We start from the raw sequence: 26,861 nt of genomic DNA on the forward strand, positions 1-26,861 counted from the left end.
GGCTGGTAAAGAGGCCAGCCCTAAATACTTAAGATGCTTAAATAGGGTACACACACTTAAAATTAGGATTTCTTGCACAAGTGTACGCCATGCATACTAAACTTCACACCAGTACGCCCCACGTACTCCATATGTACGCGCTGCGTACTAAGGTTTCCCCTTAAACCCTAAAATACTCTGAATGCCATAACTTCTTCATTATAAATCTGATTCTGAAGATCCTTATATCCTTTAAAAGGTAACGAGAAGCTCTTTGATTTAATCAACTCATACCTGCCATAAAATTCCCAAACAAAATCATGTTTCCATAAAATCCCATGCTGTCACTTTACCAAAATACCCCTTGGCTCCGAAACCCAGTCCGAACACCCGGATCATCTAAATTACATCACCTACATCCAAATGGGTAACGGTTCGGGACAGGGCCTTACAGTATCATATGTTAATTAGCAATATCATTCTAATATGACTCTTGAGCATATTAGATCTTTGGTATTATTTTAAAAATCCTTTTTCTTCTCGAAAAACCTTTCCTAAAGTATTTTATTAATACTAGCTTACTATGTTTTAGGATATTTAATGATCCTATCTTATTATCTTCTAGAATATCTGACGATCCTACCTTAGTATGTTTTAGGATATATTGATTAATCCTAATTTACTATATTTGTAGGATATCTAACGATCCTTTCTTATTATCTCTAGGATATCTAACGATCCTATTTTACACTATAAATAAAATGACATATAGTGGCACACATTTTTAGTGGCATATGGTGCCACTATATCATGGTTTTTAGTGGCACTTATTATATGCCACTAAAAAATTAATACATTTAATGGCACTTAATCTTTTGTGTCACTAAATTTCATATTTATTAGTGGCATAATGACTTGATATACCACTAAAACTTTTTTTTATTAAAAATACCGTATAAATAATTTTATAATAACTAAAAAAATTAATTATAATATTAACAATTTATTTTATATTTTTCATTTAAATTTGTTATTACATATTTATGAAAATTTATTATGTTAATACTTTTAAAATTTGATTTTGCTGTATTAATTTTGAAAACGAAAACTGATTTTTACTTGAGATTAATTTATAATGTTTCCATTAATTTCTCTATTTTCTTGTTTACAAAAAGATTATAATATAACAATTGCATGCTGACTAATTAGATTTAAGAATAAAAGGAAAATTATCAACTATAACCAATCAATACCCATATAACTTTTTTAACAAATCCATCTATTCAATTTTACATAGATTTTTTATTTAATTAAAATATCAAAAGAAAAAAAATCAGTGAATCCCAACTTAACCGATGACTCAAGCGTAGACCCACTTATAAATCCCATCTCAACAACACCACCACTTTCTTTCTTGATTTCTCGTCTATTGTTCAATAACTCCCGATAAATTAAAATACCCAGATAAAATTAAAAACTAGTACATAAAACGAAAGTCACACTTAAAATTAAAAAATGATACGTACAACAATCAAATCTTACTCTCCCACTCTTGACAATGATCTGAACGCACTATGACCACCCTTTATTCGTCGACGCCGGATGCTGTCGTCGGCCTGTGGGTTCTTCCGCTATCATCGTTGCTTCTGATTGCCGCTGCTTCCTAGATAGTCGCCACTTCCTCGATCGTCGCCGCTACATCCTCAATCGTCGCCGCTTCCTCGATCGCCAAAACTTCCTCGATCACTGTCACTTCCTTGATAGTCGCCACTTCCTCGATCGTTGCCGCTGCATCCTCAATCTCATTGTTAGGTATTTTTACTGCTCAAATAAGTGTATTTACAAATTTCATTTGTTAGTAAATTTGAAGTTGTATATTGCTCAATTTGTTGCAAAATCATTGCCCAAACTGCTAGGGTTTATCAATTTTATGAGAGGCTGCCACTAGTACCTTTAAAAGTCCAATATTTTTTTATTATTAGAACTGGTGATTGCATTTTGTCTTTCTCAAATAAGCGTATTTACAAATTCCATCTTCATTTCTTTGTCACAATCCGGTGACACCATTAGATCATCTAAGAATGATTATGACTTGTTATTTGAGACGTCCTTGGTCCATTAAAAATACACCAACAATTGTTACAGTTTAAAAATTCAATAAATTTTACAATTCTACATATGTTAAAAATATGAGTTATAAGAGAATTTATGACTATCACTAACAGCCACTCATAGATCGGAAGGATGAACATCTTTAGTTTTAGGTTCACATAAGCAATTCAAATTGATGTGCATAAGCAATTAAATATAAATATTATGAAAAGAGGCATATGACTAACTGATAACATCTTTAGACATTATTTGACTCCATTGATGATCAACTATTTGTTTCCTGTTAGCAGCATTGTCCTTCCTTTAGAGCTGATTTTCTTGTTTCTTTTCTTAAGCACATTCTTCATTCTCTTTTTGTTTCTTCAAAAGATGTTCAGGGTCCAATTATCGTGCATTATTGACTTCAACCATATCTTCACATGATAAGCTATGAATAAGAATAACTCACAAAGGCACATATACTCAAGAACTCATATGATTGATGATAGTTCTCTCACAATTATAGAGGTGAGAGTCTCTCCAAGTTCATAAGAACAATTACAAAATTTTCCATAAACAACCCTACACCGCAGACAATCTTAAATACTCTCCTAAGGGAATAATCCTCAAAATAAGGACCACTGGGACCACAACCCAACTGGAACAATCCCCACGATTACAGCAGTACAACAAAATTAGTGCTAAGGTCATAACCACCAGAAGGAATAACAGAAATAAAAGGATAAAGCAAAAAGGATAAAACAGACAATTCACCACACTTCATAGCTACTTTATTATTTATTGACCTTTCTACCCCTCCTGTTGTAAACTAGAAGTTCTGGAGGCTTATCATCACACTACAATAAGCTTATAAATTTATACGAAATGTAATTACCTATATTGCTTAATTAGACTCATTAAGTTCATTAAATCAATGTGTTTGTTAATATAGTAAAATTAATGACTTAACGGTGAAAGTCTCATTTCCTTGACTTTCTTTGTTAGGAATCTAATAATTCAACATCATATTTAGGTTATGTTACCTTAATAGTGTCGATTTGGTTTTGCATAGATTCATGATACTGAGTTTCTCCAGACTTGTCAGAAACTTGAAGCTCCTCTTCCAGGGTCTAACTAGGCATATCCCTTAGTTCCGGCTGCAATCTACCAAAATAGCAACATACTATACTTACAAGTATTTAACCATAATAGCAATATATGACTTGATACTTGTAAGCAAAGAACTAAAATAATCAGTGTAGATTTAATGTGGAGTTGGGGTCAAGTAGTAAGCAAAGACAAACAAATGTGATAGAAAAGAACTAAAATATATGTTATGAAAACTAACCTTAAAATTTTCAACTCTACCCTTCAGTTTCTCCAATGATTCCTTCACCTATAAAACAAAAGAATTTATGAACAAACCAGCACTTTGATATTAACTATTAACTCACATCAAAAGGATATTTATTTTTAATTCTGTTAACATGAAAAGGTTAGATTTTTGTGCAAACCTTGTGATGTTATGAGGCAAGTTCAGATCTCATTTGTGTCATCTTTTCAAATTTAGCTTTGGCAGCATCAGCCTTTGCCATTGTATTGTTGTACGCATCATCCTAAAAATACAAGAGTACTTGGATTAAATATTAACTTGCATTAAACTAAGTTGTCATCCAAGGATACATACCAGATTTCCACTTATGACTAGGGTTGTAGCATCATAGTTTCCTGTGACATAAGTTTCAAAGATTTCATTATTATGTCTTCTTTCAACAATGTTCAACTAGGAAATGAATTTATACCTGAAGATTTAGTATCCCTGTAGTCAATTTGTGTGTTGGTCTGTCATGTTAATTCAACATTAATAGGGGAATTTCCATCACTAGATAGTAAATAAAGTTTGTTGCTACATTGAAAAGTCTATTAATTAATAAAAGCCTCAAATTTATCACTTTCTCTTTTTAAAATAACTATTGATTTTGACTTTATCAAAATAATCTAATGTTTGGCATATACTTTTCTACCAATATACCTGAAAAAAGAGGGTATATCAGATGTGTTGGAAGGATGTCTACCATAAAAGAGAAGATTGTTTCTTGTTCTAATGATCCGAGTGTCGAACAACTAAAAACTATGGTGAACGTTATGGCAAATATCATCCAAGAACATATGCCAAATGCAAACTTGTCTGGAATTCTTAGCAATATGAACATACAGGTACATATATCATCTATAATTGCATTGTTCCTTTTCAATTACCCAATGAACAAAAAAAACATTTATTAAAATTAGTCCATTATCATATTTCCAATTGGACTCAAGAATGACCCCTTTTCACTTCTGAATAATCTTCTTGGTGTACATATGCATCTTCTTAAACACTTCTTGTTCATTTGTACAAGACTAGTAGAAGATATCTAGCGTTAGACATTAAAGTTATATGCTTTCATTAATTTGTTTCAAATGCCAGGTAGCACTTCTATAGTTCCACATAACTCTAATTCAGTTAACCAGAGAGCATCTTCTGAAAGTCATCATAATGATGGTAATCATTTTTATGAACTTTTGTCTTTCCTTTGTTCTTATAAAAATAGTTTATTTGTGTTGAGTGTTATATTATTTATTTTCTAAACTAAGCCTTATTTCACTGGATTTTGGAATATCTTTGTTTTTTGACAGGGAATTGCTTGCATTCATTCTAGATTATGAGATAACACAATTTATTCAACCTATCATGTCTTTGTTTTTTTATTTTATTTTATTTTTATGTGCATGTTTTAACTTTTGTTCATTACTTTATGTTTAGCATGTACTTAGACATATTAGATATTTACCTAGATATTCGATTCAAAAAGTTAAAAAGAATATTGATGAAAAACAATGAAATTTTGATTATTTTCAATGTGCTACAATTTAATTATTCATTTTATTTTATATTATAGATGAAATTTTATTTTGGCAAATAAAATTGTCACTAAAATCTTAAAATATGTAACTAAAAGTAGCATGAATTTTTTAAATCAAATGAGCTTTTAATGGCACAAAATATATGCCACAAAAAAATTTCTTCGGCTGTGACACATAAAAAATGCCACTATTTTTTATTGTGGTAAATAAATAAGTGCCACTAAAATTTTAAAATGTGTAACTAAAAGTAACATAAATTATTAAATCAAATCAGATTTAGTGGCACAAATTATGTGCCACAAAAGAAATTTGTTTTACTGTGACAAATAAAAAAGTGTCACTGAAAGCCTAAAATCTGCAGCAGCAAAAACAAAAAGTGCCACTAAAAGGTTTTAGTGGGAGTGTCTCTAGTGGCATTTATTAAGTGTGCTGCTGATTCTTTGAGAAGCCTTTAGTGGCATTTTTTTGGACTTTTAGTGGCACTTTTTGTGTGCCACTAAATGACATATGTTTTGTAGTGCCTTGGTGATTTTGGGGGATTTTTGAAGGAAGAAAAAGGAAAGAGAGAGCCAAGGATTTGCAAGCAAGTCTTTCTTTTCCTAGCACGTTTCTGGACCCATGACACCACCTTTATGTTACAAGGATGTTATATCTTTAGTTTTGTCTCATTTTCTTCTTGATCTTGTTGGTTGGGATGGTGGGGTTTCATATAAGTTGCAACTTTATGAATCTTGGGATCATTTGGAGTAATTCATGGGTTGGATCTGAAGTTTGGTTGATTGATTGAACCATGCACGAGATTTTGGTCATAATCCTCATTTTTTACCTAATATGAGCTCAAAACATGCATTAGATATGCATGTCTAAAAAGCACCGACCTTTAAGTTAGTTTTAGTGTTAGAGATTCTTCTAGAGCTAATGGAAAAATGACTTTGGTGATTAACTGTTCAATGGTTAAGCCAATGTTATGTTTTTTCCTTCTTGGACCTTGGATTTGAGATCTTGATCTCTTGGAGAGTCTATAGGGATAAAGTTGGAAACTTTATCCATTGAGACCATAAAAAGGACCGAATCTGATCTTTGGAACTCTTAGAATCGGAAGAAACGGCTTAACACATTAAGATGTTTAGAACTCAATGCCCATGGCGTGGCTGTAGGTTTCCACAACGTGGCGACAAAGTGAAACCACGTCTGTTTTGTCGTTTGTGGACCACGACGTGGCCATAGATGGCTACGACGTGGCAAGTCAACTTTAACCATTGACTTTTTGGCTTGAGTTGACTTTTGGTCAAGCTCCTAGTTTTGAAAAGATATATAAGGGTTACCTTGTGTGACTATATAGATGGTGTATAGCATTTGTATTCTCGGTAGTTAGAGCAGTAGCAGTTGATTAAGATCTGATAGGTTAGTCTTCTCACTATACTAGTGGGTCGAAGGCACCAATGCCGACCCAATGGATTGTGTTATGTAAGATGCTAGTTGTCCTTGTGATATGCATGAAAGACCCTGGGGGTATCATTTGGCATTTGTATGAAAGACCATTGAGGTAGCCCATGGCAATTGCATGAAGGACCATGGGGGTAGCCCATGGCACTTGGACGTTATACCATGGTCGTAGCCCAAGGCATTTCAAGGAAAGACCATGGGGGTAGCCCATGTCACTTGGTTTTAAGACCATGGGGGTAACCCATGGCAATTATGTGTGTGCTATGTGGTATTTTGGGCAAGTCACTAAGTTTTGTGCTTACGATTTTATGTTTATGGTTTCAGATACTTTCGGTACGAAAAAGAAGGCCCATGGTGATTGCACAACATCCCTCTTATGTTTTGTGATGGATTTTGTGATATCAATTGCATGGATTGATGATTTTTAAATTGAAAAATTTTACCCCTGTTTTTGGGATGGTACACTGGCGGTGGCCGTCGGTGGTCGGCGATGATTTTCCTACAAAAGTGGAGAGAGTTTGATTAGGTTATTTGAGTTTATTTTTTTGTTTTAAGTTAAAAAAATATAAATTAAAATAATTTATGTATTTCGGCAATTAAAGAAAATGAAAAATATAAATTATAAGGGAATAATCAACTTTTTAAGTGTATAAGGACCAAAACCAATAAAAAGATCCAACTTTGGACCATTTGTGCACCACCCTTGATCGAATACCTTGAATTCATAAAAGCAGCCCCTTAATTGAAAAAAAAACCCTCCTCTCCTCAGATGATGCACTAATATTATGCATTTGTGGAAACATAATCTAATATTTAGTAAACAATCATAAAGAAGAAAGAAGAAAGAATGCCAAAAATCTGATTTCTTGGTGTTTGGAACTCCACTCTATGTTTAATCTAAACTATAATGAGACCCATTAAGGATGTCAAAAAGTCCTATAGTACCTCATTCCGTTTGGGGGTATTTATTAAAAAAATTAGGGTCAAGGGCGGGGGCAAAGTTAACCCCCATTTTAATTTCGGGGGCAAGGGCAGGGGTGGGCCATCCCGTCCCGAACCCCCAATGGGGACCCCATTAATAAATTATACATATATTAATTATATAAATATAATAAACAATAAAATAATTTTGAGCTTCCAAAATTAACAAAAAAACATGTTTTTAAGCTGTTAATATAATGATTTTAAGATGCCATAACTTTTTTATTTTTAACATGTAAAATTCTGCTATAAATAATTATTTTTAACCTAAAAATAGTTTCTTTTAGCGGGGGTAGGAAGGGTAGGGATAATAAGGGGGATTCAGGGAGGACAGGGGTGGGGGTAGGAAAGTTGGACATTTCGAGGGCAGGGGTGGGGGATGCACACCCCCATCCTGTTTGCCCCCATTGACATCCTATCCATGCGTTTCACATGTCATATATATATATATATATATATATATATATATATATATATATATATGTGTGTGTGTGTGTGTGTGTTGATGTTTGGCGGGTCGCAATAGTAGGACGCTATAATGTCATCCAAATACAAAGCAACTGAATATATTGAATAAAGTACAATATCCTAATATAAAAAATGAAAGTAGAATGCCTTGATAAGAACAAAAAGTGAAAGTACAATATTATAGTAAAAAGAATTGAAAGTAGAATGCTATAGTAAACAAATAAATGAGTGTACGTTGCTACTTTTGCATTTAACGCTTTTGGCTGATAGTAAAAATATTTCATGTCGAAATCCCATTCCCCATAAATCAAATAAAGCCACCTGAAGGAAAAAAAAACATATTCTCTATTATTATTGTATTGACATTTTTGTTGGATACAACTGTGCATACTAAAAACGTCACAAAAACCAGAAATGATGACTAAAATTCTCAGAGAAATAACAAACAAATCCACCAAAGTACTTTGCTATTTCTTGAATTTAGCCCTAAACGGGTTACATTTAAGGAATAGCAATGTACTTCATATATTTGTTATTATGGCATCATAGTTTCATCTCTTCTTATAAAATCAGTGAACTTTGAAAAATCTATCAATTGGTATATTTTTCGAAGTACATTGTCTAAAAAAAGAAAAAAATTGAAAATACATCACCACAATTGAGTAGATTATGCAATTATTTTTTAAAATAGTTGAAAGTGGAATGTTGTAATAGTAATAAATCAAAGTATGATGTTGTAATTAACAAATAAATTATAAAGTGCATTGCGAATTCTTGCATTGAATAGCAAATGTGCAATCAAATTTAAAATATAATGGTCTTTATCGTTCCATTTTGGTATAATTCAACGCTTCGGCCAATGTTGTAAGAAAATAAACAATCTTTTTTCAATGTCACCACCATCTTGACACAACACTAAAGTTAGAATCAAAACATATTTTAATAAGTTACACATATTCATCCATAAAAATGGTTACCAAAGGAGAAAAAGGCAACGTACTTTGATTCTTGTTTTCCAAAACGCCTTCTCTTGAACCACCATATCTAGTCCAATTTGGAAAAGAAATATAAAATCAATAGCCTCCTATTCTGACCTGTTATAGAAAAGCTAACAAAAGATCAGCCCACTTATCACACTTACCAGATGAAAACATATGAATACCATTCGCGCAAAACACAATAGACGAATGCCTTCCACCTTTGTTTTCAAATCTTATCTAAGTTTTTTCACCATAGGAGGTAAATCATAAATAATAAAAGATGAATGTTAATAAAACCATAGTTGTCTAAACTCGACATCTATAAAGGGAGAAAATTCAAGTTAGTTGATTTTAATCCTTAATATAACACCCAAATGAGATATTAAGGCTAGGACCCAACAAAATAATTCACAATTCAGAAGAGGGATGTCGTAATCCAATTGTAAATTATTTGAAGGTAGTAAATGACAATTTACCAATTCCACCACGAAAACAAAATTTTAACAAATTAGGTTTTAGATAAAATTTCTAGATCTTTTAAGACTCATTGAACTATTCAATGACATGTTTAATCTCGATTATGCTCTCACTTTGTGACTGGGATGCCGAGGATCACAAACGAGATGTGAATAACCACACAAATTAACTTGGCACTCCCGTTCAAAAAGCAGATATAGTCGAAGGGTAAAATTTCTCTTTGCCAAGGAGAAGACGCGGGTTCAGTAACGAGGTATTTTTTTAAGATCAATTCACATTGGACATATCATATAGAGTATTGAAGTGAAGTAAAAAATTGGAAACTCTCAAAATTGTTTGTCATCTAATCAATGCGTTGGTTAACCACATGCGCTTCATTGACTCAACGATAATTTACGAGACACCCATTGCCAACAATATTGGTCCCATACTAGTGTGCCGGTTAACCACACACGCTCCACTAATGACCAATCAGATGCAATGTGCAATTTCATGGGTTAGCATCAAATTCACATTTTTCCTAAAGTAACTAAGATTGGGAATTTTATAAAAGCATTTAGTTACTTTATAATTCATTATACTTTTAATGAGAGTTTAGTGTCCTATCTTACCCGTTCGGCTAACGACCCTCCACTAGTCAAAAGTGCGGTGGGTAAGAATGGATACCTAATGGCAGTCATTTTATAGGATGCTTTCTTAAACACCTCTTATAGACCAGCTTCGTGAATGAGGCCTCTTAACGGTAAGATTGACTTTTCTTAAACATATATAATATTAAACTTTTAATTCTATAATAGTATAATGGTGTATTTAAAACTTTTAAAATACTAAGGCTTTAATCTTTTAATAAATTAAGCTTTTAATTTAATTAAATTCAGACATGGATTTATTAGTTGTCTTTTAATTAATCTTTTAATTAAATTATTAATAAAATCCACAAGGATATCTTCTAGGGTTTTTCCATTTAAATTTCCAAAATTAAACTTTTAATTTCAAATTTAAATTATAAAACCAAAAGGGTGTATTTTAACACTTTTTCAAAATACTACATTAAACTTTAAATAAGAAAATAATCTTATCATCAACCAAATTTAACCAAATCCTTTAATTAAGATAAGGATATCATATTACCTTTCAGAAAATTCAGTTTTAGGCATTAAAAACAAATTAAGTCAATTATCCTAATCACACAAATATATCAAAATCGAAAAATCAGGGATCTGACGAGTCAACTCGTCGAGTTCAGGGAAGTGAACTCGTCGAGTTCCTGGAGTAAACAACAAAAAACGATTTGCTTCTTCTTTGGACAGTTCACTATTGCATCAATTCAGTTGAAAAACATCCTAAGCTCTTATACCACTAATAGGTTATGAGCATATCTACAAACCTATGTGATCATGCAACCCTAATTTCTTTGGATCTAAGTTTTTCACTAATTGAACATGAAAATTGAATACCAAATCAATAACCCTAGAAACTAGCATACAAATCAAATTTCATGTATAAATTAGGGTTAGAAGATTACCTTACTTGTTATGTAGTAATAACAAGCCAATCTTGAAGATCCTTGACTCTTGAAACCTTAGTGCCCCAAATTTTGCACCTCTAATGGTTCACAAACACCCAATACAATAAGATGAGAGGAGAGAAGAAGAGGCACTCTATGATTTTCGACTATGCTAGGGTTAGCTTCCAGTGGCCAAAAATTCAAGGAGTAACCCTCCTTAAATACTTGTGGTTGCTAGATTTTTTCATGTGGAAACCATAATTTCCTACTTATGGGCTAAGCAACCAACAGACCCCTCCTTTAGAAGCCCTTGGACAAAAATCTATAGGGCTTCCCTATAGTTTTCGTCCACTCCTATCCTGGGGTCCAAGAGCCCAGTTTCACAACTATCAATAATTTGCAAAACAACTGTTACATTATTAATCAGTTCCTTTAATCACAAAATTTATTACAAATTAATTTCTGATCAAATACTAATCAATAATATGATTTCTAATTAATATATTATTTTCATAATACATTAATAAATCAATTATTCCAATTTATTATTCCAAATAATACACTCAACGTCTCTCTCCAAAAGTCATTATGTCATGTAGCATGGGTGAAGGCAACCCAAAAAAACCATGCTACTATCAAATCGAGTACATACCAATTATAATTATGGGCTTAGACACCTAATCCAACAAGTATATAACTGATTAGTAGATCTGTATGATTATCTATATTTGTTGTTATGTTTACCTGTTACATATTTCGACATATTATGGTTGGGTTGAGGCAGTCTTGCTTTGTGATAAAGGCCAAGACACGCAGGGTGGTCCGGATAGGCTGTAGGTCCTGCGAGGCGGTCCAGTTATGCCAAAGGCTCGTAGAGCAGTCCATTTAAGTTCTAGGCCCTACGAGGCGTTCCAGTCAGGTTGAAGGCTCATATTTGCATGATTTTGTTTGTTATGTTGTGTGATAGTACTTTGGGGGAACTCACTAAGTTTTGGCTTACGGTTTCAATTTATTGTTTTAGGTACTATAGAGGATCGCGGGAAAGCGAATGCGTGATCGTGCACATCTTCCTGATTTTATGACATTGGATTTTGGGGTACTCTGATTTTCAATAATACTTTTGAAACAATGGTTTTGTAAACACTTTATGAATGAAGTGAGTTGTTTTTGAAAAGTTCAAATTTATTGTGATTTTTGGGATGCTACAAAGCTTATATAATCGAAGAATTTCTTATCAGAACTTGGTATACAATAGGAAGATTGTGTATTGCATTATGACTACCAGAGTGCAATTCATTTGGCAAAGAATATATTGGATACTTTTTGTTATGACTTTTTATCTTCATAATGTTTAATAACGAACTTACCCTTTCCAAATTCAAACATTGAGTTTCCTTTACTTCATGGGTACTTCCCATTGAGTTATTGAACATAAATATTTTTTGGCCCTTTTCAAATTTTGGGATATTCATGAAATCAACATGATTAATGAGGGATACGTTTCTCTGTAGTAGTGTATTAGCAAACTCTATACACTTGCAAGTAGGGTCGGAATCATGCCGCGTCTGGGTTAGTGGATAAGAAACCTTAACCCGAACAAGACCATATAAATAATTTTGTCATATTGTTCAACCCGTCTAACACATTTAATAATATGGATATGTGATTTAAATATTGATTTTGTTGGTCAAAATAATGTTTGCAGGCCACACTCATTAATTAAGGAAAACTCTAGAAAAATAAATTTAGCTGAAAAAGAAATTGAAAAAAACATCAAAATTTCAAAATAAACTAATAAACTCATCCACATAAAAGTTAAAACTCAAATAACGACTTAATCATGGGAAGGGGTAGAGATGATCTTGAAGAAGTGGTTGATATGTATAATCATATAGTGTGAATTCGCGTTCAAGAGTTAGGGAAAAATACAAATACACCAAATCTATTAATAAAATTAAAAATATATAAAACATTATTTTTTAATCCTAATATAATATACGCGCTGACGGATAGGTTAACCGGCGAATCCGATTACTAACCCGAACACGACCCGTATAATAAACGGTCTATGGGTTAGCGGGTAGTCGGATAAGAAAAATCAAGTCAAACTTGTTGTTAGAAAACTCAAGTCAAGCTTTGTTTATGTGTATGATACGTGTTTTATTTCCTGATGTACGTGTCGAGAATTACCGCCTAACTTCGAAGACCTTCATTGAAGTTCTGTGTCCTTAACGTTCTAAGTGCATGGAGAGTTCACTATGAGAGTTGAAATATGAGGCACACATAGTTCTCATTAAAAATGATGAAATCTACCAATATATGATGTCACCTTACATTTAATAGATTTGAAGTCTAATAGTCTGTAAGTTTTGTAGTTCTTAAATAAATATTAAAATAGGTTGATTAAATTTTGTAGAATTCAATGTATTGGAGTTCAAAATTAAAAAAAAAAAAAAAAAAAAAAAACTATCATTGTTAGAAAAGCGCATCTTTTTTTCGATGGCCTTTTTCATCGTAAAGGACATTTCGATGAAATTGAGTGGAACGGAAAAATTCTTATGGGTAAATATTGCTGACGAATTTCCGAGAGAATTAGTGAAGGATTTCCGACGTAAACACTTTGACCTTGTTTGACCACCTTACCGACGACATTCCGATGGAAACCTTTGCTGAAATATTTCCGAGGAACACTTTTAGCAACGGAATTCCGAAGAAGTTTTATTTACGACGTTTGACTTTGTTTGACCAGGTTACTAACAAATATTATCAACGGAATTCCGACAACTTTGTCTATCATCATTAAACTTTATGAAGTTTAATACGATATATAGATTCCCTAAGAATCATTTATTGGCTATCTGTGTAGATTGTTAATTAAGTGTCGACATGTTTTTTTCCCTTTAATTTTATTTATTATTATTTTTTATTTTTTATTTTTTTGGAACCCGCCGTATAATAAATTAAAACCAACGCCTAGCTAGCAAGTAGCAACACGATCGAAACAGGAAGCAAAGTTACAGAAGTGTGGACAAATCTATCACATTTGTGACAAATTAATTTGTGGTTGTAATTGCAGGAGAAAATATATATCAGATAAGATAGGATGAGACTATATCGTCAAATTTTCAATCACGTGAACATTTTTACTACACATGCATCATATGGATTTTTTTTATTCAAATTCTTTATTTTAAAAATATTTTGTATCAACGGATATTCTCTTCCAACAAGCATCTCTAGCCCTTAGCAATTGGAGCACGTGGATGTCGTAAAATATAATATACTCAAACTCTCAAAGCAAAATGGTATGTCGACGGCTATACAATCCCAAACCCGTATCTATATATATAGTGAAGCACGTAATGGTTAGATGTACAACTTCAGTTCAGTTCCACAATTAGGAACATTGTCTGCCCAGCTTATCTGAAAATACACTTTGCATCAAAATGGTACTCGCTTTCACCATATATATTCAGAGAGTTTGTTATATTTGCAATATTATGTTTACATGGTTTCTTTCAACTCTTTTAGTAATACTATATATTTTTATTTTGCATCCATATATATATATATATATATATATATATATATATATATATATATATATATATATATATATATATATATATATATATATACACGCAGTCAGCCAGCAATGCCGTATCAGTTACACCTTGGGGAGGTAAGGGTGGATCCCAATCCTGGGAATTCATATTACCTGATGGTGCTAGACTTATCGGGATCTCAGTAAGAAGTGGAGTTGTTCTAGATTCCATCTCCTTCACTTACAAGAATCAGGAAGGTAGCCAGACTACTCGACCATTCGGTGGCACCGGTGGCGCACCTTACGAGGTAAGCTTTGAATACATCTGTCATGTATACACGTATCGAAGTTAGCTTCTTAATTAATAATATAGCAGTAATAATATTTATATTTCGGTTTCAGACTAAGACCTTCTCTGACGATGAGTTCGTCATTGGGATTAGTGGACGTGTCGGATCACTTAACGATCTCACTGTGATTACGTCATTGTCTATCAAGACCAACGTCGTCACATATGGGCCATACGGCACAAACCCGGGGTCTGATTTCTCGATTGGGGTCAATGAAGGTAAGTTTTTGGGATTCTATGGAAGGTGTGGGGCTTATATAGACTCTTTGGGTGTCATTCTTCAGCCGAAAATATGATAGATATGCCAGTATGCATGCATGCATGCATGTTGTGTTTGATGGAAACAAATATTGTTAAATGCATGGCCGTATCGTTTCGTCTTCTAAATGTGGTATTCATATGTATTTTATATGTTTTAAGATCGTATCTAGTTTCTTCGATGTGAGACTATAAAAATAAGGTCGGATACGTAAGAATTTACAATTACAATAAGCACCCTTGTTGTGCATTTGGTTTTTTCATGTACATACCCTTGAAGCTACTAAATGGATATTTCATGCTTTCTTTATTGCTTACTTCCACAATAAATTTGGTTTCTCTTGTGTTGATTCTTTTAGTTTATATGTATAATTATCTTTAGTTAGGTACATACACATGCAATTATTATTTTTTTTTTTTTTTTTGAAGTGTTTGAGAACTTCCATTTATACATGTAAGTGTAGGTGTGTAACCATATAAAGAAAAATCAACATACTACAGGACCGCTATATATGTCCCTCATGTGTCATGCACATGAGGGTATTTTGGTCTTTTCAAATATCTTTTCAAATATCCCTCTGTCTTCATGATCAATATTTACCTGGAATACCAAAAACACAAACTCACCAAGACCATAAGAATAACAAGAATAGTCATCTTCTTCCGAACCTATATATATGTTTGTGATCATATACATAAACCTTCAGAATCCATCAGTTTTGATATTTTGCAAATCGGTGTTGTATCAGACTTTGCAAGTTGAATCGATGTTAAGGTTCATAAAACAAATCAATTGTTTTGAAATCCATATCTGGGTTTGAAATAGATTCCCTAAACCAAATCCTCATGTCTGCTAAAATGTTTTCTTCTTCGACCCTCATCCTTAATTAAGTTGACTTAAATAGGAATATCCAGGATAGCATGGTTCCAAACTCATTCGAAGGTTACAGACTCCAAGTTTGTTTGAACATCCACTAGAAAAGATGAAATCCAGTAGACATTATCGTTGGAAACTTCATCCTCATTTTGTTGGTATTGGAGGGGCAGCAAAAAAAGTCCTTTTTACCAAACAGGGAACAGGGCACAGGAAAGTATAGTGAAACAGGGGACAAAAATAAACATATGACACCAAGGGTAAAACTGGAAGAACAGCTTTTTCAGTCTTGTAAAGTGAGCATAGAGTAAAGAGAAAGAAGAGATAAAGCTTGGGCAAACTGATACTTCTTTATTCACTGAACAGAGAAAACAAAAGGATTGGGGATACTGTTAGTCAATGGTTGACCAAGTATTCAGGGGGGTAAAAGCACGTGGGTGACTGGAACGTTGGAATAGGGAAGTTGCTAATTTTTCTCTTTTTCTGTTAAGTAGCTTTATTTATTAGTTTTGATTCAGCAAGTCATTTAATCAGTCGAAAATTATGTACAGTAACTCAATCATTAGGTTGCTATTAATCATTCAATAAAGGTTAATCATTCGGCTGCATATTCTTCCAGTTTTGCCCCTGTTTTGCATTTTTTGTTATTTCATTGGCTTGATCACCAACATTTGGTATCAGAGCTTTACAGATCCTGATCAATTGTATGCCCAAGTACCCTCGATTCAACAAGATGACAGCCCCATCATCATCCAATCAGTCCAAGGACAGCCCCTTCACCCTACAGTGCCCAATGTTAACCTCACTAAATTACAACACCTGGTCAATTAAGATGGAAGCCATCATGGATGCCCATGGGTTATGGGATGCCATAGAGCCACCAACCGGAGTGGTTGTGGATGACAAGAAGAGCAAGCAGGCTCGAGCTTTCATCATCCAATTTATACCAGAGGAGATTCTTGCACATGCAGCCAAGAAGAAGACGGCCAAGGAGGTTTGGGACTCTCTAAAGTCATGGTATGTGGGCGCAGAGAGGGTCCAAAAGGCAAGGTTGCGGGTACTAAAGAGTGAATTCGAAGCACTCCAAATGAAGGAAACAGAAACCATAGATGAGTATGCAGGAAAAATCTCAGCTATGATTTCTAAATTTGGGAGTGCAGGGGCAATATTGGAAGATGAAGAGTTGGTAAGAAAGCTGTTTGATACCGTCCCAGAAAAGTTTATAAACCTGGTGGCATCAATTGAGCAAAGTTGTGACATGGAATCAATGCCATTTGAAGAAGCAATTAGGCATTTGAAGGCTTATGAAGACCGACTCCGGCTCTGGAAGGCAAGCACACAGGCAGATAATGCCTTGCTACTTGCCAAGGCAGAAGGCACATCAACTCACCGGAGTCCAAGCAAGCCAAACACACCAGGTGGTCGAGGGAGGGGTGGAAACAATAACCAGGGAGGAAGAGGCAGCTCACGAGGGCGAGGTTCGACTCGTGGTAGAGGTGGGCGCTGGGGTGGCGACACACGACAGGAAGCTAACAACTTCAATAAGAAGTCTCGTGACAAGAGCAACATAAGGTGCTTTGAGTGCCAAGAACTTGGCCACTTTGCATCTGAATGCAAGGCAAAGAAACAGCAGGACCAGGAGGTGAATCTGGCTGCAGATGAAGAAGGTCCTGCCCTCCTACTAACTGTGTGTGGAGAAGAAACATCAAGCATGGTGCTCTTGAATGAAGAAAAAGTGTACCCGAGTCAGCTAAGAGAAAGTGAATATGAGAACATGTGGTATTTGGATAATGGAGCTAGTAATCACATGACTGGCTCCAAATCCTTATTTGCAGAACTCAATGAAAATGTAACGGGACAAGTACGGTTCGGAGATGGGTCCAAGGTCCAAATCAAAGGAAAAGGTACGCTGTTGTTTGACTGTAAGAATGGTGATCAATTCATCATTCCTGAGGTTTACTACATACCAGCACTTCACAGCAACATCATAAGCTTGGGTCAGATGACAGAGGAAGGTTATGACATAGGAATGAAAAGGGAGTTCTTGCGTATGTATGATGAAGAAGGTTGTTTGATTATGAAAGTATAGAGATCGAAAAACAGGCTTTATAAGATAAAGCTAACACCTGGAAGACCCGTATGCTTAAGCATGAGCATAGATGATGACTCATGGCGGTGGCATGCACGTATGGGCCACACGAACTTCAGAACCCTTAAAGAAATGGCACGTAAAGAAATGGTGACAGGTTTGCCTCGGGTTGCTCACCCATCCCAAGTATGTGAGGGATGTGTGATATCCATGCAAGCAAGACAAAGTTTTCCACAGGAGACCCAGTGGAGAGCCAAGGACCCACTTCAGTTGTTACATGCGGACTTGTGCGGTCCAATTTCACCAGCAACCAAGGGAAGGAACCAATACATCTTCTTAATCGTGGATGATTACTCACGATACTGTTGGATTAATGTCTAAGTCCATAACTATATTTGGTATGTACTTGACCCGACCCGGCATGGTCCATTTGGGTTGCACTTCACCGACACAATTTATATGGATAATCTTTTGAGAATAGTATGTTTATGATTAATATTAATATATTATAGGTTCTAATATATTAATATGGAATCATATTATTTAATTAGTATTGATCAAGAATTAATTTATAATTAATTAAGTGATCAAAAGGAACTAATTAAATATGGACTCTTATATATATGGAATGGGCCAAGTTCATTTAGGTTGGGCTAAGCTTTCATGGATAGTCCATGGAGTGTTTAACCCATGGATCTTAGGAAATGAAAGATCATGGGTATTAGGGTTTAACCCTAATCCTCCACACTATATAAAGATGTCCTTGGTTGGTGAAATTGGCACTAGTGTGGTACACTAAGAAGGGCTAGCCAATTTCACTAGAGAGAACCAAGTATCCATATTCTCTAAAGTCTTCCAAGGTGTCTTGGTGATTTGTGATTCCACTTGAGGCTTCCACACTATTGGGGCTAAGCTCTTAAAGCTTGAAGACATCAAGCTACATCAAAAGGTATGTCATCTAACTAGTACTTCGTAGATTAAGAACATCATAATATGCTAGTTAGGATTAAAGCCTTGGAAAGTTCTTATTTGCATGTATAATAGAGAAAACATAGATCCAAGGTTTATAGGGTTGCATGTACACCATAGGAGTGTTAGAATGCTCAAAACCCAACAGTGGTATCAGAGACTGGTTTTTTTTCTTGTTATACTAGCAAAAGAAGCTTAAAAAATCGAAATTGTTGCTGTCTGATCATCAGACTCGGCGAGTCCATCAGGAGACTCGGTGAGTCCATGCCTAAAAAGTGATCAAATCGATCCAACTCGCTGAGTTGGTTCATGCACTCGACGAGTTGGACCCCCAGACAGCATAAATTCGACGTTTTTGGCTGGAATTGGACTAGGAACATTACCCAAAGATTTTTTGGACTTATAAACTTGTTTTTTGATGTATTAATGTTCATGCTAATCCAATTTTAAAGATAATTTTCAATAGATTCATGTTTTGTATTAGTTTAAAGTGTTACTCTAATTACATGGAAAAGTTTGATTTGAATTATCTTGTTTATATGAGTTGCTTAAATTAATAGAAGTTATGTGAAATTGTTGTTTTCAATCCAAATTAATCTAAGAATTGATTCTAAAATGTGTTTTTGTAACTTGTCCTCAAGTTATATGAAAAGTCACATTTAAGAATCATAAAACTCATAAAAGTTGGCAAAGGTTACAAAAATGAAGAGTCTAGTTCTAATTAAATTGTTTTATGACTCCATAACTTTTCCTAAAGTTATGGAGGACCAAGAGTCACTTCATTTAATAAAATAAAATAAAATAAAAAAGGTGTAACCTTAATTAATTCCATAAGTTATAAAATAAAGAAAAGTTAATTCTTTTATTAGTTTAAAGTCTTCCATAACTTGTCCTCAAGTTATAGAACTTGAAGAGTTTTTTAATTAAAACTACTTTAAACACATAAGTTGTGGAATAAGAAAAGTTTTGAAAGTTACAAAACTTGCCCTCAAGTTTTGGAATTTGAAAAGTTTTCTCTTATGAATACTTTAATTCCAAGTTAGCCCTTAGAATTTTAAAGAGTTAAAATTCAACCCTTATACTTTATAATATTATAAGTTAATAATATATATATATATATATATATATATATATATATATATATATGTATAAGAGTAAAGTCAGTCTTACCGCTAGTACGCCTCATTCACGAAGCCGGTCTATAAGGTGGGTATAAGGTTGTTGCCTATAAAATAGCAACTTAATGGGTGTCCACTCTCACCCACCGCTTGCTTGACTGGTGGAGGGTCGTTAGCCGAACGGGTTTGACAGGACTAGAATTCTCCCTTCATTAAAAGTATTAATGATAAATACTAAGTAACTAAACTCTTAATAATACCCAATCCTAGTTACTTAGGAAAATGTGAATAATGTGTTAATCCATGAAATTACACTTTGCTCTTTGTTTAAGTCGGTTAGTGGAGCGTGTGTGGTTAACCGGCACACTAACTCGTATTTAACAAGGTAGGCAAAGGGTAACTTAATGTTTATCATAGTATCGATGGAGCGTGTGTGGTTAACCGGCACATCGATTGAGGGGTAAACACTTAAGGGTACCAAGTAATTTGCATGGTTACTTCACAACTTGTTTTGTGATCCTCGGCATCCCAGTCACAAAACCTGAAGGGCACACTCGAGATTGAAACATGCCATTGAACAGTTCAATGAATCTCAAAAGATCTAGGAGTTTCAAATCCAATTAAAACCTAATAATATATATTTCGTTTTTCATGGTGGAAATTGGTGAATCGTCATTCACCTACCTTCAAATACTTTATAGCTTGGATTACGGCATCCCTCTTCTAAGTTATAAAATAGTTTGTTGGGTCCTAGCCTTAATATTTCATATTGGCTGTCATATTAAGGACTTTAGATCAACTATCTTTAATATCTCCCAAAAGATGTCTGGTTTAGACAGTTATGATCTTCCCAAATCTCTTGAAACAAGCTTTCCTAAATGAAGATGATGTCCCTTGGAAATCATACTTCTTTCACCTCCTCCAATTATTCTCCCTAACCCACAAGTTCTTGAAAAGTTTAAGGTCACTCAAGCCCTACTGGCACGGCAAGGTCTAGGTGTGGTCACGTCTTGGAGATGTAGTCACATATTGACAAGCCGAGAGAGTTGGGTGTCAAAGTCTTGAGAAAGTTGGTGGTTCAATCACTTTCTAAGTCACATAGTGAGTTCCTTTGGGACACCTATGAAACAGACTATGACAAGACCCTTAATGATCTTATCTATTTGTTAAGATCAACTTCCTTAAAACTTAATGGACATTGACAATAGTGACACAGGAAATCCAGAAAAGCATTCTCTTCCCAATGGAAAGGGATCGGCCATAGTCAACTCGGTTGACCAAATGGTAAAGAGAAAAGCTAAGTCTGTGATAGTCTCGTGTACCATTATCAAAGGGTCCATATGTTTATATTGCCAAAGGAAGGTGCATTGGTCGCGAAGCTGCCAAATTTACCTAAGGATGTTAAAGTCAATAAGTTTGACTCTACTTCAAGTAAAGTCCACTATCTAACTCTGCTATGTTTCTAATATGAGATTCTTGATACATGATGTGACTGGGTCACATGTTGTTGTTTTAAGAATCAAAGAAAAGTGAAGAAACTTAAAGAAAGAATATGTTGAATCTGATGGCGTAGATGGATTTCTATCGCATAGTTTGAAGATCGGATTCTTGAGCTACTTCTTAGGAGTTATGAGATATTGCTTAGGAATAGATAACAACAAGTTTTCATATGGATTGTAAGGATAAGTTTTTCCGCAAAGTTTTAAAATAAAAGAAAATTTTTTATTTTATTTATTTTAAAATATCCTTACAATGGCATTTGAGGAAAATTGTTGCTTATATGATTCCATTAATAGCAAGAGTGGAAATATGAAATTGATTTTTTCATTTGTGGTAATGTCTAAATTTACCAAATAAGGAAAGATTCTCATCACCCAAGTTTCAATTGGACCGGAACTTGGAATCATGCAAGTTGTATAGCATGATGAATGAGAACTTTTAAGTATTGGAAAATTAAGACTAATTACTTGTTCACATGGATGTGTGAGTCAAGTGAAGGACTAAGGGATCGAGTACACATTCTTGTGCACTGGTCAAGTCCACCACAAAAGATTGATAAAATTATTCGTCATAGTTTACAAAAGCTCAGTAAATATGATTATACTTACAAGCTTAAGTGTAACTCTGAGACATTGGAAAAAGGTTCCAATGTATGACAGAGCGAATAAGAAGAATCAAATTAGGCAGAAGGATAAAAGTTTCTCAAATTTGAAAAGATGGGAGAGTACTTTAGTATCAGTTTTGTGATCATCTTAATGATTAAGAAACCATAGCATAATTAGTTCTCTAAGGAAATCTTAGTGCATTCTTATGACTAAGAAGAGGGATCTTGAATTGTTGAAATGGTTAAATCAAGAAGATGAGTCATACTTCGTTCCAATACAAGTCTTAGAGTCATACTCCAAGATTGTAACTTGAGTGACATGTCTTAAAGAAGGTTTAAAACACTTGTGAAATGTAAGAGTAAAAGTTTTCTACTCTTGTACATTTGAAATTGGTAAGTTGTGATGTTTTGGATAAAACAAAGACCAACTAAGGCCAATTGTGTGAAGTGTTTGTCTTGATTAGAATCCGCACTATCTCTTGGATGTTTGACAAGGGAGTCTTATATGTCAAGAGGACAGTGGGAGTGTTAAAGGTCTTGAAAGTCTCAAGAACTAATTAAGAATAAAACCTGAAGTTCTTCACTAGCACACGACTTGAGGTTTATAACCTATCGTGTTGACATATTCTGTGCCCATTCCGGTTAAAGTTGGTTTTGCATATGAGTTCTTAGAGTTCTCAATTAGTTGCACAACAACTTGGAAGCAATAGCAGGCCCTTGAGCTGCCAGGTGGCAAGAAATTAAGATTGAGTTCAGTCCATATGAGTTTGGATTTGTCATTATCCTTGTCTTGTGACTATGGTTTTGACAATTCACATGGATAAGAACACATACACCATTAAATCTAAGTGTCATAAGGTTTCTCTCCGATTCATGAAAATGATGGTGAGGAAACACTTTCACTAAGTAGATTTTAGCTGGATAACAATTGTGATATTTGCATTCTCAAAGTCATTAGTGGAGCATGTGTGGTTTACCGGCACACTAACCTGGACTTGTGAGAAGTGGCAAAAAGGTCTAACCATTATGATTACGGCATCCCTCTTCATAATTGTTTAGACACACAAGTGTGTTATCTAGAGAAGGTGTATGATTTTGATAAAGTCTTATCAAAACAATCTAGTATCAAAAATATGAACTTTGGTAAGAAAGTCAGCTGATTTCTGAGTACATGTCAAAGCTAGTGGGAGCATAAGTGTTATGCTAATAATCATCATGTTAGTGGGAGCATGATAATTATGATAAGTATTGCAAGTTTGCAATGTTAATTATAGAAAACAAAAGTTTCAATTGGGAAAGAGTTGTTTTGCTATAATTAAGGGAGAGGAAATTATACTTCATCTCAAATCTATAAGCTTAGATCGTGAGGTTTTAATCATTTAGTCAAGGATATATATGAATTTCATGTTGGAATGGCTCAACATAAGGAAATTTTGTATATGAGTCCATTATTTGCGTTCTAAAATTCGATTATGATTACGGCATCCATTTTCATAATCTGATTTATGAGAACTTGGCAAATTAAAATGGAAATGTTATAGCAAAAGACTGGTTTAGTCTTTATGTGAGACATCATGAATCGATTCTCATATGCTTCGGATATAGGATCGATTACATGTGCTATATTCATCCTTTCTAAAATTTTCCAAATGCCTAGGGCATTAAGAAGGGAAAAGGTTTAGAACTGGAAATGACTAAAAGGATTAAACAATTGTCGAGGACAATCTAAGGTTTACCAAAGATTGGTTGCTCAAGGATAGTTGGAAGTATAGTGATAATTCTGGAAGGACCATATTGACATAATCTGTAAGGAGTCAACTCTTGTTCAGAAGTGATAGTCAAAATGGAATATGGAAATGTTTCAAAGTTAGAAATTATTCAATCTGTGTAAGATTAGGAAACTTAATGCAAGAAGGATGTTTCCAAGGAGTTGATCTCCTTTGGAATACTCTGTAATGATTGTTGTCAAGTCTTTCTGACTTTGTGCATAATCATTACAAGAGGATCAATGCATATAAGTTTAGAATCTAACAGATTTCAGTAAATGACATGAATTTGGAATTCTTGTATTTGCAGTAAGGATTTGGGAGTGTGAAAAGAGAATCATTAAAGTTATGTTCAATGGATCTAGTTCACAAAGTAAAGATCATAGACAAACATAGTATGCATACTTGGTGTATGGCATGACTAGTATTTAGAAAACATAGTGTACATGCTTGGAGCATGGGACAACTATTGTTTTAAATTCAAGAATAAAGTTGATAGCTGAAACAGTATACAATGAATAATGTGTAATCATGTGGTGATAAATAAAAGGTGTTTTATTTATGTTCATAGGTTTTGATACCATATTGGATTCAATTATTCTTGTGTTTCATTTTGCATGTTTTGACTTCCAGAATAAACTAGGTTATTCTTCCGGAATGACTAAGTTATTCAAACCATCCACAGTCGGTCATATGTTGGAAGTAGATATGAATTAAGACTGTCATGGGTTGGCTTGTAGAGGTCTAAGGTGTTGGACAAAGGGCTACAACACTAATGAGTGCTCATAAGTTCTGAGTATTGGATTCAACCCGCGCTCATTGGAATCACTTCATGGATTTTATCACGAGTGATCATGAGACGATAATATCTTATATTCTTCAAACCTAGAGATATGAGTTGTTACTATGAGTTGGTTGTACATTGATTGCACGAAAACGCATTTGGTAAATCGGTGCTATATAACGTGCCTTTGTGTATGATTCAACAAATAGTAGAACAAGCCATATGAGTCGAAGTTTATCCATTCCTTTTACCTTCGGGATAAAAACGATATCTGTGGGCCCCTCGATGATTTGATGATGACAAATGGAAGTGCTCGGCCGGGCCAGGACTGATTTGATTTGTTCAATTAGTCAGTCGTCATAAATCAGAAATCGGGAAACAACAAATGGACAGAGAGAATGATTATAATCCATGTCTCAGTCCATATGATATCTAGAATGGAGGAATATATGATCCCTTATCTAATGGACAAGTTCATTGACAAGATCAGAGTTCGACGGCGGCTTTAAGAGCGACGATTGCCAGTTAGGTTTGAAGTAATACGCAATAATAGTTTTAGACTTATCCAAGTGGGAGACTGTTGGATTAATGTCTAAGTCCATAACTATATTTGGTATGTACTTGACCCGACCCGGCATGGTCCATTTGGGTTGCACTTCACCGACACAATTTATATGGATAATCTTTTGAGAATAGTATGTTTATGATTAATATTAATATATTATAGGTTCTAATATATTAATATGGAATCATATTATTTAATTAGTATTGATCAAGAATTAATTTATAATTAATTAAGTGATCAAAAGGAACTAATTAAATATGGACTCTTATATATATGGAATGGGCCAAGTTCATTTAGGTTGGGCTAAGCTTTCATGGATAGTCCATGGAGTGTTTAACCCATGGATCTTAGGAAATGAAAGATCATGGGTATTAGGGTTTAACCCTAATCCTCCACACTATATAAAGATGTCCTTGGTTGGTGAAATTGGCACTAGTGTGGTACACTAAGAAGGGCTAGCCAATTTCACTAGAGAGAACCAAGTATCCATATTCTCTAAAGTCTTCCAAGGTGTCTTGGTGATTTGTGATTCCACTTGAGGCTTCCACACTATTGGGGCTAAGCTCTTAAAGCTTGAAGACATCAAGCTACATCAAAAGGTATGTCATCTAACTAGTACTTCGTAGATTAAGAACATCATAATATGCTAGTTAGGATTAAAGCCTTGGAAAGTTCTTATTTGCATGTATAATAGAGAAAACATAGATCCAAGGTTTATAGGGTTGCATGTACACCATAGGAGTGTTAGAATACTCAAAACACAACAGATACATGTGGATGTACCTGATCAAGACCAAAGATGAAGCATTAGGTGTGTTCGAGAAGTTCAAATTACAAGTCGAGAAGGAGAACAGCCATAAAGTCAAAATGTTAAGAACTGACCGCGGAGGTGAATTCAATTCGAGCAAATTCCAGGCTTTCTGTGAGCAGACAGGAATCAGGCGCCAATTGACAACACCACACACCCCACAACAAAATGGGGTTGTGGAACGTCGAAATAGAACGATTCTAGATATGACAAGAGCGCTACTCAAGGCTATGACTTTACCAGATCAATTTTGGGGTGAAGCGGTGAGGCATTCTGTGTACCTGTTAAACAGAACGAGTACAAAAGCACTCAAGGATATAACACCATACGAATCCTGGAAGAAATCAAAGCCCTCAATCGCACATTTGAAGATCTTTGGATGTGTAGGATATGTGAAAAAGTTGCGAGGTTTGAGTAAACTGAATGATCGAAGGAAAGCCATGGTTTATCTTGGAACGGAGGAAGGGACAAAGGGATATCGAATGTATGACCCCACTGATCGACGTATTGTAATTGCCAGGGATGTGGTATTCGACGAGACAAGAAAATGGGCTTGGGAGAAAGAACTTATGGGAGAGCCCCTTACCACGCCGTTTTGGACCAAACAACGAGTATTATGGTGACAATGCAAGATACGACTCGCAAACAGAAGGTTCGCCCTGGTTGCATACACCTGGAGTCGGCTCTCAATCAAAATCCCTAACTCAATCTTCGAGAAACCAAAATTGAGATCAGTCAGTGGCTTCCTTCGATGACACTCCAGCAAGGGGATTTCGATCCCTAAATGATGTCTATGA

The sequence above is a fragment of the Lactuca serriola genome, chromosome 7, assembly GCF_051521515.1.
Source record: "Lactuca serriola cultivar US96UC23 chromosome 7, Lser_US96UC23_V15, whole genome shotgun sequence".
Lineage (NCBI taxonomy): Eukaryota > Viridiplantae > Streptophyta > Magnoliopsida > Asterales > Asteraceae > Lactuca > Lactuca serriola.